The 16155-nt window shown below is 36.1% G+C and overlaps 1 long non-coding RNA gene across 1 annotated transcript; it reads right to left on the reverse strand.

Moving 5' to 3' along the window:
• Window positions 1-710: 710 nt before the first annotated feature.
• Window positions 711-4720, reverse strand: LOC141440989 (uncharacterized). Its single transcript, XR_012452769.1, has 3 exons — window positions 3683-4720; window positions 3039-3242; window positions 711-1829 (listed from the first exon to the last, which is right to left on the reverse strand). It is a non-coding gene; the product is annotated as an uncharacterized lncRNA (long non-coding RNA).
• Between the last annotated feature and the right edge of the window lie 11435 nt (window positions 4721-16155).

The following is a 16155-nucleotide window of genomic DNA, read 5'->3' on the forward strand; positions in this document are numbered from 1 at the left end:
GCGTCGACGCTGCGCGGGCGTTAACGAGACGCTGGCATCTCGGCGGCGACGTGAACGTTACATCGGCGCTGCGCGGGCGTTTACTAAACGACGACGCTCGAAAGACGCTAAATGGGCCCGGGCCCTTATCACCGAATATACCTACTTCTGCAGAATATTAAATAGCATAGCATTAGTATCGCCGATTTTTATATGGCATAATGGCATAGCAAAATACTAATTTGGACTATTGTATTTTCACGCAATTTTAAATAGCACTGACTTTTGTAATAAAACCAGAATCACTTCTTGTTAAGACGACATATTTATTATGTTAATCAATCCTCCATTCACAGCTATCTTCGTCTCTTATCTATGGCAACCATAAAGTACTTAAAGCTAGGCATACACGTATGTAACATGATCCTTTTTTTTTTTTTTTTAAAAACATTTATAATCATAATAATCATCATATTAACATAAACAACTAACTAACCTAGTAGTAATCATTATATCTGCTAGGTGGTTTGATCTGTCTACCACTTCTTGTCACCTTTACTGAGTTCCCTGTCTCTCCTGTGCTCCCGTCTGCTCTTTCGACTTCTATTATTCTCTCATTATCCACTTGCTCCTCCTTCAGTTCTTCTGTTATCACTTTAAGTCTTTCTTGAGGCCTTATCTCTTGTTCATGTTTCTTAATCTCAGGGATTAATCCAACGGCGTGATGGTAGATTTCATTAAATGTTGGCGGTTTCTACGGTAAGTAACTCCATCCTCTGTTTCCACAATAAATGACCTAGGTTCTTTACACTTATTTACTACTTTAGCAGGTATCCATTTAGATTGCGGATTTTTCTTGTACCAAACTAAATCTCCCACATGTATATCTGGTAAGTTTTTTGCTTTCTTATCAAAATAAAACTTTTGTCTCTGTTTACTGTGCGTTTTCTTTTCTGAATATTCTTGTTGATTCTCCAATTTTGGTCTCAAATGCTCTAGGACGACAGGCATTTGTGTCCTAAGCGAACGCGACATTAGTAGTTGAGAAGGCGATGGTAAATTACTTCTTGGCGTTGTCCTGTATTGTAGCAGGGCCAAATGTGGATCAGAACCCGATTCATCACATTTCATCAGTATACGTTTAATAATCTTCACTCCTGATTCTGCTAAACCATTGGATCTGGGTAAATGTGGACTAGATGTTGTATGCTGAATGCCCCACTCTTGTAAAAACTGACGAAATTCAACAGAGTTAAAAGGTGGCCCATTGTCACTTTGCAAAATAACAGGGATCCCATGTCGACTGAAAATAGGCTTTAAAGCATTAATTAATGACTTAGCATTTATAGCATTCATGTTAGCTACTTCAATATAGTTAGAATAGTAGTCTTCTACTACTAAGACACTTTGATTTTTGTATGAAAGAAAATCAACGCCAATCTTCTCCCATGGAAAATTTAATACACTTTGTGGCATCATTGGTTCAGGTGGATTAGCACTTCTGTGTGACATGCATGTAGGGCAACTTTGTATTACATTTTGTATGTCATGTGACATCAGTGGCCAATAAACTGAGCCTCTAGCAAAATTTTTTGATTTTTCAATTCCTTGATGTCCACTGTGAATAATTTTTAGGATTTCTGACCTTAGCTGCGTAGGTATTATGAGACTGTTGCCTTTAAATACAAGGTCTTCCACGACATGTATCTCATCACGGTGATTCCAATATGGCAATACTAGTTGATTGACTTGAGACCGACATGATGGCCACCCCTGTTTATAGTAGTGCTTAAGGAGTGTTATAGCTTCATCTTGTTCTGATGCTTTAGCTATCCACTGAGCACGTTCAGCTGAAACGGGTAAGTTCTTCATTAAAAGATTGACATGAATGACAATGTCTTCGTCTATCCCATCCTCACTGGTCTCGGTTAAAGCAGCTCGGGACAAAGAGTCTGCAATGTACAATTCAGATCCTTTTATGTATTGTACTTGTAGGTCATATGTTTGCAATTTTAGCATTAATCTCTGAAGACGAGTAGGTACTTCCGCTAATGGTTTTTTAAAAAGAGTAACCAAAGGACGGTGATCTGTTTCTACTATTATTTTTTGTCCATATATATATTGATGGAACCTAAGACAGCCAAAAACTATAGCGTATAGTTCTTTCTCAATTTGAGCCATTCGTTGTTGACTTACTGTCATGGTTTTGGATGCATAACATATAGGATGACCTTCCTGAAGAAGAACAGCACCTACAGCAGACTGACTGGCGTCAACAGACAAGATCACCGGTTTGTTTACATTAAAATGGGCCAAAACAGGTGCCACACAAATCAATTGTTTTAGACGACTAAATATGGTTTCGTGACTAGCATTCCACTGCCATTCACTTGACTTTTTTAAAAGCTGCCGTAATGGTTCTGTTTCAGTTGCCATGTTTTTAAGAAACCCACTTAAATAATTAAGGATCCCAAAAATCTCTGTAAGTCTTTTAAACATGTTGGTGATGGCATATCTTTAATAGCCTTTACCTTTTCTGGGTCAGGCATTGTGCCCATTTTTGAGTAGACATGGCCTAAGTATTTTATTTCAGTAGTGCCAAAGCAACACTTGCTTTTGTTAAATTTTAAATTTACTTCCTGAGCTTTTTCAATTACCCTCCTGAGATTTTCATTGTGAATCTCTTGGGTGGCACCATAAATCAATATATCATCGGCATAAACTAAGACCCCAGGCAAACTTCCAAAAGTATCAGTCATGATTCTATGAAAGATTTCAGGAGCACAACTTACACCATAAGGTAGTCGTTTAAATCGGTAGCGCCCAAATGGTGTATTAAATGTGCATAGCATTGAGCTTTCTTCATTTAGTTGACATGCCCAAAAACCACTACTGGCATCCAGTGTTGAGAAGTAAGCAGCACCATGTAGCTTTGAGCGCACATAATCATTAGTGGGTATTGGGTAATGTGATCGACAGATTGCTTGATTAAGATTTCTTGGGTCAAGGCACACCCTAAGTCCACCATTCTTTTTCTCAACTAATATAAGAGAACTCACCCAAGCTGTTGGTTCAGTTACTTTAGTGATGACATCTAGTTCTTCCATATGATCCAATTCTTGTTTGAGACGGTCATGTAAGGCAAATGGTATCTTGCGTGGAGCATCAATCTTCGGAGAGACATTAGGATCAACAGCAATGTGACATTTCCCTGGTAGACAGCCCAATCCATCAAAAACAGACTCATTATTTTTCAATAAATCCTGTAACACAAGATTTGATTTATTAAAGCTTTTCTCACTAGAATCTGCAACATTTGTTTTGTGACAAGTTGTTTCAGAATATGAATTTGACATCTCCTTTAATTGAGCAATACTATAGACTCTACGAACTAGACCAAGCTCTGAACATGTGATTTTACCTATGACTGTAGGTGACTTTACATCAGCAATAATAAAATTAATCTTTTTTGACAATAGCTTTTTGTTTAGACTGTACTGACACAAAATATCTTGTTGACCAACTATTTTGACATTATTTCCACTATATGATGTAACTCTGACATCACTGGGCATGAGACTGTTAGAAATCTTTAATGAATTATAAACATCTATAGACATGACATTTGCATCACTGCCTGTATCTAATGTACACACTATTTTTGTATTATTTATGTGAAGATTAATGTTCCAGTCATAGTTACCTGACTCTTCCGGTACATCAATGGAATTATCCATTTGGACATAGTGTACCTTGGCATTCCGGAACCTGCAGAGAGACTCATAATGTCCTATACGATGACAGTTCCTGCACTTAACATCTGCAGCTGGGCACCGGAATCTATGAACTTGACCACATCTCCCGCAGCGTGGTTCTGGTTGTGACTGTGTGTATTGATGCGACTGTGACATAGGACGACGTGAATAAGACTGGAACGGTGGACGGGGCGCACGAGACTGTGACTCTGGACGTGACTGCGACAGTGGACTTGCTTGTGACTGTTGCATTTTGGATTTGACATATAAGACTGATGTAGATTCTAAATCTTTCTTGCTCAACTGGTTTGCTTGTGTTTGTGACATTATTAATGTTTTGGATAAGGATATTGTTTTGTCCAACGTTAAATTCTCTTCTTGTAATAATTTTTCTCTGATAAACTGGTACTTCTCATTGAGGTTACAAATAAACACATCTCTTACAAGTCTGTCCGCAAGTGTACCAAACTCACATGACTTGCATTTTATTTTTAAGTCTGTAATAAAATCCTCAATCGATTCGTCTTCTTTTTGTTTCCGGTTAAAGAAATTAAACGCTTCAAATGTGATGTTTGTTCTTGGTACACAATAACCTTCAAATTTGTCAATAACAGTTTCGTATGTAACTTTTCCACTCAGGTCAAAACTATTATATAGCTGTAATGCATCCTCCCCTATTAGGTGAAGGAAAATCGCAACCTTTCTTTCATTGCTTTCATCCTCCAAACCACCGGCAACCATGTATATTTTAAAGCATTGCAGCCATTTTTTCCAATTGGCCGCTAAATTTCCCTTCAGCGACAGCGGCCCCACGCTCCCAACGAACGAAATTTTCTTCTTTTCAGTGTGTTTTTTATCTTCGTCGGCCATGATTTATTAATATTTATGACTGATTTCTTCACCAAACTTCTGACACCATGTAATAAAACCAGAATCACTTCTTGTTAAGACGACATATTTATTATGTTAATCAATCCTCCATTCACAGCTATCTTCGTCTCTTATCTATGGCAACCATAAAGTACTTAAAGCTAGGCATACACGTATGTAACAACTTTAACATGGCGTAATGGCACTTAAAGAAACTAACAGCTACCATAAGAATGGGTTAAGAGAGTAAGGCCAGCAAAGTAAGCGTGCTGTAACAGCAGCAGGCAAAGAGCCAGAACAGAACAGCAGCTGCATGTTGGGTTAGGTTAGAACTGCGACCACAACAACGCGTGAAGCGAGCGTTCCGCGGCAGCGGCCGGCGAAGCGCCAGAATCTTACGCTGGGGTGTTTCGCGTCAGCATTATACTGAGCCAGTATCAGATTCACAACCGTAATGACACATAATAATATTGTTGTCTTGTGTTGTGAATAAATGTAATTTTGTTTCTTTATTTAGTTCTTTCTAACTATAACCAAATTGAATTAAGGAAATTAAATACAGAACACATTTACAGTAGTATTGTTTTATTCAGTTTAATATATCAGTGGTTTTATTAATTAGTTACATGCAAAATTGTCACTGTAAAAAAGGATTATTCCTGGAAATAATTACACTAATCTCAAATTATTTTGCACCTATTGCCTTTAAAAATAACCGTAATTTAATTGCAAGGAAAGTTTAGTAAAATTTTATTTCACTTTTTATTATCCCTATGCGAAGTAATATATTATACTTACGTCTTTCTGCGTAGCAACTATGCATACATATAATAGTAATTTGTGCAACAAGAGAGCAAAGTCGTTTTTTGGTGCGAGTGTTGATTTTGAATCCCGAGTAAGCGAAGGATTCTACAATTGAATCATGAGCGATAGCGAGTGATTCTAGGTTAGAATCCTGAGATCAACGAGGGATTCAAACACACGAGATGCAAAAACACTTTGGTCTCGTGTGACACATACAACTTTTCACCTGAGCAGCGAGAACATTTAAATTAAAGGGTAATATAAAACCACATATTTAGAAGACAAAAAATATCAAAAACTTTAAAATATAATCCGATTGTTAAGAAATAAACATAGTAGTTACTTACTCATATTTAAAACTTTTTCTCAAAAATGTAACTCGACGTAACATCATATAAAACATCAACTTTGTGTCATTAAAAGGGTGGAACAATAAACGTATATGTTTTTATAAAAATGAACCTTTAAATATGATTTTATTAGGATTTTTATTGTTTGAAACATAAATATAAATAGATTACTTGCAAATTCATTCAATTTGACAAATATTTGATCGAACTTTAAGATGTAGGCAGTAAGTATACGGAACGATTTTATTTAAAAAAAAACAAGAGCAGCGGTGTTTTTTTTTAAATTTCACGTGTTTTTGTTTTTGAATTTGTTCTTATTATAATTAAAACATTATTGATATATTTTTAATGCTAAAGGTCAACACAGTATTTTTTTATTAGGTTGGTAGGTATAATGCTTCTTGCTTAATTAAAAAGTAAAAAAAACTTAGAAAAAAAGTAAAATTGAGCAGGATATTCGTTTAATTTATCTTTGTAGTTTTTTTAGTTTATATTTGAGAAAAGCACCGTACAAGCTTCGAACAATAAGTGCTACTACCTAAATCCCTTTAGTAATGTACTATACTTAATATAACAGACGTTTTGTAATTTTGCAGTTATATGTTATCCGAACATTTGTTTTTTTTTCAGACCTACAGAAGTTAGTATCGATTTCATCCTATCTCTGGCTTTTTTCATATTAAAGTGAAAGTGACAGATCAAAGTCAAGTTCAAATATTTGGAATTCAGTGAGTGGACCCAGCACTGTCCTCAGCATTTAAAAAATATATTTAAAAAGCTACTTTGTCTCACGGAGTGAGCAAAATGCGATTTTGCTCACTGATTTTTCATACCAAAACCTGCCTGTTTGAGCTGCTGAGGTGAAAATATTATTCTCATGCTTAGGCACTATCTGTCGTCTTGCGTATGAATTTTATGAACTGAACTGTTAGTTTATTTATATGTTGTTATGTATCTACCTATCTATCTATTTGGATTTGTTGTGTATGTGTATTGTATAAATGTGTTGTATTGTATGCTTGACTTCACTTGAAATATAAATAAAATAATCAAAAGCGACTGTCCACGTCCAGTGTTTCTTAGAATTCATTATTGTTGTTGTTATTCACAGGACTTTTTGTATTTGCTATGCAGAAGCCGAAAGAAGAAAATAATTTCTTTAGTACTAATTATGGTTTTCTTACAAAATATGATGTTTTATGTGAGTCTGGAGCTACATAACACTATGAAGAAAAACCGTGAAGGATATAAAAAGTAATTATTTTATAGATTCAACTTATAATGCAGAGCAGGGGTGGCCAACTTCGGCTGGTCCAAGATCTATTGGATCTACTGACTCTGTATGATGTACTAATTACATGTATCTTTTCTGCCTTTCCACAATCAACTAAACATACCATACCCGGGATCTACCGGTTGGCTTCCACTGATTTAGACGACGAAGCACAATTTTGATTGGATTGGAGGCTTCAATCAAACCCCCTAAAATATCCAAAACATATTTTCTATGGACCATATATTTTCTGGTAGGTACGGTCAAGGACATTCATGAGCCACCATGAAACCTTCTCATAGGAAAAGCCATTATGATTTTTCCTTTACTGTGAAACATTATGATGACGTTTACTGTGAAAAGGTTTCACGGTGGCTCATGACATGAATTAATTCCTTGACTACGCCCAATCCATCTGATAGCACCCCTTATATTCAAACTGCACATTAATTGATAACTAGTTCGTTGAACAGTTTGTCTGTGATGTCAAAGGTTCCAAATTAAAGAATTGTCTTTCTTTCTTACAGTTGGCTAGTTAACAGACAAACAATAACGGATAAGAGTGGCATGAGAGTCATTGTGGGACACTATGTTGGAGGCCTGGGTAGAGGCAACTTATCTGAAGGTAAGTATGTTTATTGTTATCTCTTACTAATTAACATCCTGCTATTGTGCAATATTTAACTTAGTAATTATCTGATTGTACACTTGAACGTCCGGCCTGCGTAGGCAAATTCCGGTCTTACTCGTACGTCCAGCACCGAGTGGCCGTGCGCCGCGCGACGCGTGACCGCTGTTTTAAGTTTTATTCACAAAAACGTCTGCTATGCCCTTAGTGTAAGTTTTCGGTTACAAAATACGTCTCGATCGCGTTCGCGTTAAAATCTCAATTTGTATGCAAACACGAACAGCGCCTCTAGCGGAACGTTTGCGATGTTCGTGTTTCCATACAAATTGAGATTTTAAAGCGAACGCGATCGAGACGTATTTTGTAACCGAAAACATACACTAAGGGCACTGTAGATCAACCACGAAAACTATAGCTAAGGTAAACTTACTACTCTCACTTACTTGTAGGCGAAAGCTTACAGATCACAACGGTACTATATTGTAAAATCTACAATAATACATCCAAAACCATTTTTAGACGACCAGATGGCCTAGTGGTTAGAGAACCTGACTACGAAGCTTGAGGTCCCGGGTACGATTCCCGTGTCGGGGCAGATGTTTCTATGAAAAATACGAATGATTGTTTTCGGGTCTTGGGTGTTTACTGTTTACTATGTATTTAAGTATGTATCTATCTATATTATTATATTTATTCGTTGCTTAGTACCCATAACACAAGCTTTGATAAGCTTACTTTGGGGGCTAGGTCAATTGGTGTGAATTGTCCCATAATATTTATTAATCAAGGTTAATTTGGCGATATCACCGATTTGCATAAAGTTATTATGATTTTTATTTTTAGCAGCAAACTTTACTACTTTCTTATACAAGAATAGAAAAATATTTTCAAGGGTTTTGTAGTCTTGGTGACAGAGGGACCACCTCAGAAGAGAACTCTTTCGAATAAAAAAAAATTTTGAAAATCGGTCCATAATGGACTGAGTAATCGGTGAACATACATAAAAAAAATACAAACATTGGAACATAGAACCTCCTCCTTTTTTGAAGTGAGTTAAAAATGAATGACTGGCCAGCCAAAGCTGTCCACGAGAACCCGCGGCAAATAAAAAAAATAGGCTGACAACGCTTGCTGCACACTGATTAAACGATGTTGATACTTAGATGACTTGAATTTTCCAGATATTAAATTATACTCGGGGGCTCCTCAAGTTACATCAACATTAATATAGTAATGTGTGAAAGTTGTTGATATACTTTAGGAGTCCGTTGGTAAATTGTATGACCTTGGTCAGTGCCCATTTACGCACAGTCCAGACGCATTAATTTTTGGACCATTTTGACCCGATTGACATAAGAATATAATCTTCTAACATATTATAAAATTATGCATTTTGAGGATGGTAGGAGGTTGAATTAAACAAAAAACTATTACAAATGCGTTTCTTTTTTTTAACTTGAACAGGAATAAAGTCACATGGTCAAATTCTAGTTGTTTTTTTCGCAAAAACGTATTTATTCAAAACAACATCAATAGAATTATAAATTCAATTCTTCTCTTTTGTCATGGAATTATATTAATTTTACTTAAACAATCACTTTGCTCACCTCACCTGCAACCTTATGATACCTACGGTTATTCAAGAAATATTGTTCATGGCAGTTCCTTCACCTCCATACACAAATAACACAATCACCACCACCCACACTACACAACACAACTATTCTCCATTCATGCTGGGACACCCAAATACTCCGAAATATTTAATTCCGAATTTTGCTAATTCAGATTTTCACAATTTCTAAGACAATATAATTCCGATTACTTAAAAACACGAAAGTTATTTTACCGAATTTCAAAATATCGTTTTTTTTAAATATCTGATTCTTATAACTCTGAAGAATGAAAAACACGAAATGTTAATGGGCCGAAGTAGGTACAGTATTCCGATTATCGATTTTCCGAAATGACATTGTTAATTCGGAAATAAGATATTCGGCAAACTAAACTTCGTGGTTTTAATAATCGGAATGTTGAATCTCGAATCTTGAATGAATATCAATCAATTTAGGTAAATGACCTACATAGGTTAGGTTAGGTTGGAATTGCGTGTCGCAGAAGTAAGCCACAAGCGTTCGTTGGGATTTATTATTGATCGGTGTAATGATATTCGGAATTTTTGAAATTCGGTATTTCAGTGATCGTATATTTTTTTTGACATTTCAGATTATTATTGAGTCGGACTTCTTATTGTTCGATGTGTTAAAATTCGGAATTTCGAAAATCGACATTTTAAGCCTTAGATTATCGAATTAATGAAAAATCGGATTAGTCATATTAGGAGTTCTAAAACATTTGGAATTATAAAAATCGGTATTTTGAAATTCGTGATTCCTACTTTCGGAATTTAGTTTTTCGTATTTATGTAGTGTACCCATCCATGCTACCAGATTTTAGACTACAAACACAGAATAAGTAATAGTACAAGTACTACAAACAAAAACTAACATTTAAATTTGTCGCTGAAAATCCCCAAGTACCCAGTTTAATTTTTTCAAACATTACTCACAAAAATGCGCGTGAGCAAAGTGATTGTTTTATTGATTCATATGGTCCTCACCGCCTCCATTAGGCGTTAAATTCCTAATTCAATAAATTATATTAATTTTATCTACTGTTGTCCTATAGTTGTCCTATAGCCAGCCAGCAAGAGGATCGCATAATCGCAATTTCGCCGGCCGTCGCTCTCTCTTTACTTTCCAACTTACGTTGTTACAGAAGTAATAAACAGCAACAAGTATGCTCCAGTGCCCGGTGTCGGGGAAGGCGGACAGCCTGTACAGCTAGCGCAAAGCGAAATCATCCCGGCCCGGGAGTTGTTCTCCTTGCACTTTTACAATATATTTGCTGGATAAAATTTCCATTAACAGAAGCCTACCTGACATGAGAGGTGACGCGTACGTACAGTAAAATCAAAATGTTGAAGTTTGCGTATTTGTTAAACCGTAATTTTAGTTTGTTTATAAACAAACTACACAGTGTGTATATCGGCTGCTCTAAAATTATTTTGCATCAAATTGTTTCGTAACATATTTTTTTGCATAACGTTTTGTCTAAAGATTGAATTTTGTAAAATTTTTTGCTCGTAAATGTTTTTAATTATATTTTTGGTAGATAAATTGTTTAGTATAACATTTGAATGATATAACATTGTTTTGTAGATTGTATTATAGGTATAAAATTGTTATTCCGAATATAGTTACCACTAATTTTATGTCTGGAAAGCAAATATTCATAAAATTTAACGACTTGAGGGGAAGTCGACGGAGCTCCGCTTCGCGGATCTCTTATTCCGCCTAGATAAGGCGCTTCGCGCGTTTACAAAATACTAACCCAACCTAACCTATAGTTACTAGGAACCTAACACTAGATTTTTTTTACACATGTGCATGCAGGCTAATTTATAGCAAAAATACTTGTGTTAAGTACCTCTTTGGTTGTGCAATTAAAAAAATTCTAAAACAATGTAAAGGATTTTATACATTTTTTGCAGAGTAGCTAACATTGGTTATGCGTTAAATAATTCTTCGTAATATTAATTATGCGAAAACACTTATATGGACGCCTTCACACAGAACGCGGGCGCGGGTCGGGCGCGGGACGGGTCGTGCGCGGGCCGCGCCCGTCGCCCGTCGTCACAAACACCGCGCGGGCTGAGCGCAGAGTTACCAACTCTCAAAATATTTATCCCTAAAGCTAAAGTTAAAAACCCTAAAAGTCGATTTTAATGAAAATTTGTACTTTAAAGTTGAATATTTCGCAAACAAATCACTGAATCGAAAATCGTCTTAGTAACCCCCTAATGGTTTTAATTTAAAAGAGCCCACACTATAGGGTTGGATGAGAGAAAACAACCCCTACTTTACGTTTATGGGAGGTACCCAAAACATTTTTTTGTTTAAATTTTTCATTGTACTATTTTGTCGGGACAGTTTTCATATATCCTTGCAAAATTACAGATTTCTAGCATTGATAGTCCCTGAGCAAACCCACGGATGGACAGACAGACAGACAGACATGACTAAACTATATGGGTTCCGTTTTTGCCATTGTGGCTACGGAACCCTAAAATCCGTATTCATGCGCAGTAACTAGTTTATTTTGGCGAGAATAAAATCTAAGTATTTTATTTTTTTAATTAATTGGTACTACAGAAAAATCTGATATTTTTTTCCATTGACTAGTATAAGCTTATTCCAGTCGATAAAAAAAAATCAGCCACTTTTAAAAATTTCATCCATCGCCCATCATTACATAAATTGGATTTAATTAAGTAAATAAAGTTTGACCTTGGTGCGCAAGCGCGTTTGTCGTTTTCCACATATCTCGCGGCACTGTATAATTTTGTGTATCTATTATTGGTTCTAGAAACTGTTTTAATTTGTACTCCAAAAGTCGCCAGATAAACCATTTTATTCGTCAAAACTTTTTTGCGGTCGCTAAGATTTAAGCAAAAGTCGTCACTTCTAAGGACTAAGTCAGAAACTGGCAACATTGATAGCCGCTGCGGGCCCGTCGCGGGTCCGACCCGCTCTCTGTGTGAATACAACGAACCGCGCGACTCACGCGCGGACACGACCCGACCGCGCACGCTTTCTGTGTGTGTTGCCCTTAAATACTATTATGCGTAAACAGATTATGCAAAATAGAATTATGACATAAAAAAACATGCGTAAACAAGGGGAACCGATTTTGTAACGTTGTTCTTTTGTGAAAAGTCACAGTGACACCTTTTGACGGTGAGTCACGGTGACATGTCACCGTTACGTTAAGTATTTATCCCCCGTATCTATTACATGAAAACAAAAGGGTATGATTTTATTGATCACCTAATAAATCCATTTTCGGCGACCTAATATTTGTTCCTAAAATAGTAGATCTGTCACCTAAATTGAATCACCAAATAATATTAAAACGGTTAAGTACCTAAATATTATGTAAAATTACTCTGAAATTAATATTGATCATCAAATAGTTATTTTGGGCTCCAAAATAATAGATGTGTCACTAAAACTGAATCACCAAACAATATCGAAATGGCTTCCTAAAGATTAATTATAATCACTGAAAAATAACTTTGACCATCAAATAATTGAATTGAAATATGACGATAATGATATACAATAAATGAAATAATAATAAAAATATATTCGCAATTTCGCACATATTATACCAATTGACCCAGCCCAAACTAAGCAAAGTTTGTTCTATGGGTGCTAAACAACGGGTAGACATACATACACATGTATTTAAATAAAATACATACAAACATCCAATCAAGTACCTACTACAAACATTTATATTCATCATACAAGTATTAGCAAAAAATGTTCGGTTCTATACATCTCCTACCTATAGCGACAGTACTTTCGTTCAATCCGTTCTTACGCCTTAGCAGAATAGGTAAAAGCATCGAATAAGGAACTGATTTTTTAATAGGTGACAGATCTATTATTTGGTGATCGAATTTTGATGATCAAACTATAATTTAAGTAAGATACAGGTATACATATCTGATGACTCATACTTAGAAACAGATTTGATTAATTTGAAGACCAATATATTTCTTAGGGATAGGTAGATATAATAATTAAGAGTATCGCAGTTTAGTGACAAATTTAGGTTGAAATAATGGGCAAGCAAAAATATGTAACGTAGGTAACTTACAGTTAGCGCTCGTTTCGCAAGGCATAAAATAAATATATGCTGACATGCTGTCTTTGTGATATGGGTCACCACCCTTCTAAAGTCATTAATTATTAAAGTTGTCATCGTAAAAGTTGAATTTTGAATATTTAATTAGCGGCTACGGTACCTACTCAAAATGATCTACACACGACTGTCAAGTCAAGGTCAAGTCATACCTATCTCATAATCAATAAGACAGTGTTCAGATTACAATATTTCGAGCACCATAACCGCTCGCCCATTTCTGCGCGGTACATATTCAGTGGCGTAGCTACCAAGGGGCTAGGCGGGGCAGTGCCCCGGGGCCCTCAAGCTCAGGGGGCCCTCGAAATTCTGCTTTATAGCTGATGATAAAGTTGCTTAGTATTTTTAAAGTATTTGTATATATAATGATTTTACTTCAAAAAACCTTACCAGTTTTGATAGCAGTGGACCCCTTTTTGTTTTTTGCCCCAGGGCCCTAGGTACCTAGCTACGCCACTTTATAGTATTTAAATGAATTGGTAATATTGAATGTGTTACAGATGTAAAAGCGTGAAATTTAACCTGGATAACCTGCCTACAGCGACTGTTATCATTGTGTTCCATAATGAAGCGTGGTCTACGCTGATGCGAACAGTCATGTCAGTTATTATGAGATCTCCTGAGAAGTTGTTGAATCAGGTGATATATTTGTTGTTGTTTTGTATTACAGGGCACAAGGAGGATGTGCAGATTTGAATGGACTCTGGCCTAGGAACCAATAACGCAACCAAGTCCAACCTAATCATTGGAAAGTTTTTTTAACTATGCTTTAATTTCATCATAACCGCACTAAATACCCAGCACAAAGCGGACTTTTCTGCTCTACAGAAAAAATGTAAAAAAAATCCTTTACATTTGTTTAGTTTTTTTAATTGCACACAACCAAAGAGGTAACACAAGTATTTTTTGCTATAAAATTAGCCTGCATGCATATGTGTAAAAAAAATCTAGTGTTAGGATCCTCAACCTGACGGTCTATGACATTTGACAGATTGCGTACAAAAAAATTGTTGCTAAATCCTACCAAAAACAGTAAGTAGGTAGCCGTATATTTAAACAAAACTTTGTGTTTGGTGGCCAACCTGGCGTCCATCCGAAATTTGACAGATAGCGGGTAAAAATATCTGCTATTATACTGGCTACTAACTCTGGTAAAAAAAGTAAGAAATTAAAAAAAAACAAATTGGCGGGAACCTTGCAAATTTTCAGTGGATATTGTTTGAGAGTTCGAATGTAAAACCGCGAAGAGCGTGTCGGACACGCCCTAAATAGGGTTCCGTAGCCATTACGAAAAAATTAGGTAATATTTTTCTAAGCATTTCGTATTTTATACGGAATCTTCTAAGTTTAGGTGTATTTTATACCTTAGGCTGCTATTTGCTCTTAAATTACTAATAATTCTCAAGCAAACTTAACCGTTATAGTGATATACTTAACCATCCTGATTTTTTTCAAATTTTTCCACCCACAGTTTAGATTTTAGAGGGGAAGGGGGCGCTCGATTTTAATAAAAATTTACACTTTAAAATTTAATATTTCGAAAAATCGTCTTAGCAAATCCCTAATGGTTTTAAAAGACCTATTCAACGATACTCCACACTACAGGGTTAGATGAGAAAAAAAAAACACCCTCACTTTACGTCTATGGAAGGTACAAAAAAAAATTTTTTTTAGTTTTTTTATGGACCATTTTGTCGGCATATTTTACATACAACATATCTGTGCAAAATTACAGCTTTCTAGCATTGATAGTCCCTGAGCAAAGCCGCGGACGGACGGTCAGACAGACAGACAATGGCGAAACTATAAGGGTTCCGTTTTTGCCATTTTGGCTCAGAAACGTAAAAAACACATATGAAAACGCATAAAAAACAAAATCATCGACAGGACGGTCACAAAACCTTCGTCATAATCGATACAGGAACTTAGTAGGTACATTCAAGTGCAAAGATATGTATACATCCCAAAGTCGCAAAAAATGGCATCATCATTAAGATTATAGATTGGGAACATTTAATGTGCATAACATGTATAAGTACATGTTAAAAGATATATAAGTAGTTACTCATGTGCAAAAAATTTAGAAACACTATATAAGTCATAAATAAATAAATTACTCAAGGATCGAAGCGCCTAACGTTAGGCCATACGCCTGGTAAAGTCGCGGGTTCACGGTGGGTGATGCAAGCCACCAACCGAAGCGATTGGAAGTCTTTTGGGGGAGGCCTATGTCCAACAGTGGACGATCAGCGGCTGATATGATAATATTTCTTTGGGTCAAAGATACTTCCCAACATATTAGTAGCAATAGGTATGATTGACTTAGGATTAGGTAGGATGACTTTACAAATGTGTAGGACGAAAACAATGCAATTTTAAGTGCAGAATTGCAAAAAAGGTTAACATTAAAACGAAATATTTTCAAGGTAATTTTAGTAGATGATGCAAGTGACAGGAGGTACCTTGGGCGCGAGTTAGAGGACGCAGTTGCTAAGCTGGACAAAGTGGAGATTCTTCGCAGCAAGAGCGAAAGGGGCTAGTAGCGGCGAGACTGATGGGAGCCAGGAGAGCAGCCGGAGACGTGCTGCTCTTTTTAGATGCTCATTGTGAGGTGAGAATACAATACAAATATTTTAATTGAACAGCTGAAATAATGGAGAAAGATATTAAAATAAAACCGGCCAAGAGCGTGTCGGACACGCCCAAAATGGGGTTCCGTAGCCA

The sequence above is a fragment of the Choristoneura fumiferana genome, chromosome 23 (genome assembly GCF_025370935.1).
Source record: "Choristoneura fumiferana chromosome 23, NRCan_CFum_1, whole genome shotgun sequence".
Lineage (NCBI taxonomy): Eukaryota > Metazoa > Arthropoda > Insecta > Lepidoptera > Tortricidae > Choristoneura > Choristoneura fumiferana.